General features: G+C 41.1%; 1 protein-coding gene across 3 annotated transcripts in view; it reads right to left on the bottom strand.

Moving 5' to 3' along the window:
• Positions 1-437, bottom strand: part of ELMOD1 (ELMO domain containing 1) — a 62,085-nt gene extending 61,648 nt beyond the window's left edge. For 2 of the 3 annotated variants that reach the window (XM_072403152.1, XM_072403150.1), the window contains exon 1: positions 300-437. The gene's annotated coding sequence lies outside the window, so the exon portion shown is untranslated. The remainder of the gene's footprint in view (positions 1-299) is intronic. The other variant, XM_072403151.1, reaches the window with a different exon arrangement.
• Between the last annotated feature and the right edge of the window lie 4,003 nt (positions 438-4,440).

Here is a 4,440-nt window from a genome sequence, read left to right on the forward strand (position 1 = left end):
GGGGTCAGGGGTGCCTATTGCAGAAAGTGTATATTATTCCCCACTGATCACAGGTTATCCAATGCATATTGATATTTATTACACATTACACAGTGGTAAATAGAAGAAGGAGGCAGGATATAAATATATATTGTAACTCTAATCCATCCCAGCAGCAAGCATCGCAATGCCTGGGTTACCATGCCTACAAGAATGGCAATGCAGCAGATGTCTATGGAATGAATGGCGATACGGTGCGGTGCAGGGAATGTGCACAGTGCTGCATAGCAGGCAGTCATAGTGGGGTGAGGGGGTCTCACCTGCTGATTGTGTGGCCGGGCTCCGGTGGTTCAGGGTCCCATGCTCAGGCTGCTCTCGCTCACTGTGTCCCAGCGCTCCGCTACACGGGAGCGTGCTTCCAGGAGCAAGCACAACACAAGCGCGAGCACATTGCGGGCACGAGCACAGCAGCGAGAAGAACACTGGCGCGCCCCCCGATACCTGTAGCCAATCCGAGCGAGTGTTTTTCTGACCACGCCCACTTTATCAGCTTGGTACCTTAGCAGCAGTGATGCGTATGTTTATATACAAGGAAAGGTGATCTGTATTCACAGACACTGTGTGAATTTGGGCTCAGATACGCAATAAACTAATAATGTTGTCGAACTTTGGATGGTGATACAAGGAAACCCCCAAATAATAGCCTAGTGCACCAATAAGAGGAGCAATTGAGACCATGGCAACCACCTTAGGTGCTGGCATCCTGGCAGGTGTCCTATTGGATACCTGTGTCATGTGATGTATGCCCCACCTAGCCACTATAAAAGGCTGAGGCAGCTGCAGTTTTGTAGTGCGATATATTCTTGTGGATGGCAGTGAAGTTGCTGTCACTTATCCTCGTTCCATCGCAAGGCGCCACCATCTTCCTTCTATTCTTCCTAAAAACGATCTCTGGCTATCTTTATTGCCTTTATTGGAAGTCTATCCCTGACGGAAATGCTGGGTTTCCCTGGCAACCAACGCTAAGTTGCGCATGTGTAACAAGGTGGAAGTATTTGTGGCATTACAAGTGTCAGGAAAGGTTAAAGAACAACATAAAACATTTAGGTGCTGTTTAATTAAAACATAGTACAGGTAGTCCCCGGGTTACATATGAGATAGGGACTGTAAGTTTGTTCTTAAGTTGAATTTGTATGTAAGTCGGAACAGATACATTAATTTAATAAATGTAATTAGGACAGATGTTTGTCTCAACATATTATTAGGCGGTGTGGTGTCAGTTACTGTAAAAAAATAACTGAAAAAAAACTGAACCAGGAAACCAATCAATTAGTCTGATGGCTATCGGAGCTTTCACCTTGGGATCATCTGTTGGAGTCTGTATGTGCAGGCTTCCTGATGTCACAAGAGGAACTGTCTAGGAACCTAAATGCTGCTGGATTTCTACGTATCCAACATAGGCCTAGGTGACCAAATCTGCCAGAGAAACAACCACCCGCTAGAGATTATTATTACACAGTGTTTGTATAGCGCCATCATATTATGCCATGCTGTACAAAGTCCATAGTCATGTCACTAGCTGTCTTTCAAAGGAGCTCACAATCTAATGTCCCTCCCATAGTCATATGTCTTTAATACAGCCTAAGGTCAACTTTGAGGGCAAGCCAATTAAACATATTTTTGAGATGTGGGAGGAAACTGGAATACCCAGCAGAAAACCACACAGGCACAAACTTCATGCAGATAGCACCCTGGCCGAGATTCAAACCTGGGACCTCACACTACAAATGCCAGAGTACTTACCTAATATCCAGGTTCAGAAGCACCAGGAGATTTCTGCAGTCCCAAACTTGGGGTCACTGTCACAAGCATCATACTTTAATACTCATACTTTAAGTGGACAGGGAAGGGATTGTGTCTGAAGTGCCTTTAGACCATTAGTTTACAATACACAACTCCTGTGGGTTTTGAAGTTTCATTTTTAAATTGTGGACGATATTAGTATTAATAATATCTGTAATTGTTTTATATATTTTATAAGGAAACATTAGCAGCTAAATATGTGGGAAAGAAATATTTGTTAAGCACATAAGCGTTTGAGAAATAAGAAAAATAAATCTCTGGTACACAAGGGGGTTATATAGAAGAAAATGCTATGGAGCCTCAATGTGTAAACTAAAAAAAACAAACAAACATAAAAAAACATGAATGCCTTTAAAATATATAAGGGTAAAATATTAGAAATAATCTGTTCCACCTTTAACTAACTAAAGTTCCCCATTAAGAATCTTGGATCAGACAGACGATGTCCCTTCTGAAATAATTCCTCCTACCTGCCTGATCACTCCAGGTATATCTCAAAAAGTTTAGCTGTGCATGCTCAGCATCATCATTGGTTGCCAGGATATCTTTCCCTACGCATGTTCATAGCCCAGCCAATCAAAGATCGTCTACAGAAAGAGAATAAGGAAGAAGATGGCGGCACCCTGGAGACAAGGTGAGTAGCACACGTTTTAACATGGACACCTTTAATTGAATTGGACTCATCCAATCAGGTACACTGGCTTTCAGTAAAATATTCTGTAATGCACAAATACTACTTTCAGGTTGTCTTTTCATTATAATAAACTTGTGTTATTCGAACCATGCGCGCCATCAAGAATGTCATTGTCTTTCTGTAAACATTACAGTTTATTTCCAGGGCCACCATTAAGCCTGTGAGAAAATATTTGTTAAAAGCTTTTGGATAGACATGTAGCATCATTTGTGTTTCTGGACAAAAATTGGCAGCTAAAGCTACGTACACACTTCCAATTATTATCGTTTGTAAACGAACGACGAACGATCCTGCACGATGGTCAACGATCGTCGTCCAATCCGATCCGCCGGTCCGGTCGTTCATTTCCAACGACTATCCTCGTTCGTCGGTGTCGTTGGTTACTTTTTTTACAAACGACTTTTGGCCAAACGGTCGTTCGTCGTTCATTTCCAACGATAAAAATTGGACGTGTGTACGCAGCTTTAGAGTGAGAGAGAGTCAGAGAGCAGAATTCATTTTAAGATCATTTTAATTAGAAAGTAATGTAACTTGTAAGCCTTTATTTTGCATACAGAGAGTTATTATTTCACTTTCCGTTATAGGGTGACAATACTGTTTGATGCAGCAGCACGATCACCCCAAGAAGGGTGGGCAGGCTTAGATGGACATTCATTTAAAAGGACTTTCAAGAAAAGGTACACAAATAAAAGCCAATCACCAGGGGCTCTATTTAAAAAACAGGGAATCTGACATTCCCTAAAACAATCCCTGGTGGGAATGAATTACTGACATTGAAACACATGGGACCTGATTCAATAAAGCTCTCCAAAGCTGGAGAGGTCAACTTTCATGAGTGAGCAAACCTCAGTTGGATCTGGTCCAGGCTTGAAAACAATTGCTAACAAATAGCAAATGACTTTTAACCAAACCATTCCAGGTTTGCTGGATCACCCAGCTTCACCGAAGAAAGTATATCCTCTCCAGCCTCGGTGAGCTTTAATAAATCAGCGCCATGGACCTGGAAGATTCCCAAGTAGGGATGTCTGTTTCTGCTTTATAAATAGAGCCCAAGATGCCATTATTAAGCAGTTACAGAATTTTTTTTTATCATATAAAAAGCTATTGTATGGTATACTCAACTTGCCCTCCCAACTGCTTCTATTTTACTATGTGGGAATGTGCTGCATTTTCAGTGAGGTTGTTGCACAATTACTGGAAGTGACATGTTGCTTCTGACTATACAGTTGCTTTTCCACCTCTGGAGAGAGATCTGCACCACAACCGCACTCAACTACATCCTGGAAGGATGTTCTTGGGTTCAGGTTGGCATAAGATGGGGCACAAAACATCCCCATCACCATTTCATGCACCTCATGGCAGTGAGAGCCATTGTACATAATCACATTCCCATAAAAATTAATCATAAAACATTATTACCAAATTCTGGACCTTTTATACAGGGAATACTACTCCATAAAGCCTCCACATCTATAGAGACCAATAGGGCTTTGGGGGCACATAGACACCCCCTGCCAATTGCAGATGATTCTGAAGTGTCTTCTGGAAGACTAATCACATAGGGTCCCAAGTGTGCATCACCACTATGGGGGTGTCAGATGTTTTCATAGGATCTACGCAAAAGCATAAAACAATGCTGTTTTTAGATTTTTTTTTTTGTGTTTTATATTATACTTTCATTTAAATTAATAATTCTAAGAATTCCCTGTAACCTTTATATACTTATGCCGACTCATGTCCATACCACATTTTTTCTTAAGCCCATACACATAACCTTATATTGTCATGATGATGATATTACCCATTTATCAGAAGGTATTATTGTGATGTTAGAATTCTTTACTTTTGTGTTGGCATCTGGCCATGCCAACATAATATTTCTAGCCAACCTATGTATATCAAAT

Source organism: Pyxicephalus adspersus, chromosome 1 (genome assembly GCF_032062135.1).
Source record: "Pyxicephalus adspersus chromosome 1, UCB_Pads_2.0, whole genome shotgun sequence".
In the NCBI taxonomy this organism is placed as follows: Eukaryota; Metazoa; Chordata; class Amphibia; order Anura; family Pyxicephalidae; genus Pyxicephalus; species Pyxicephalus adspersus.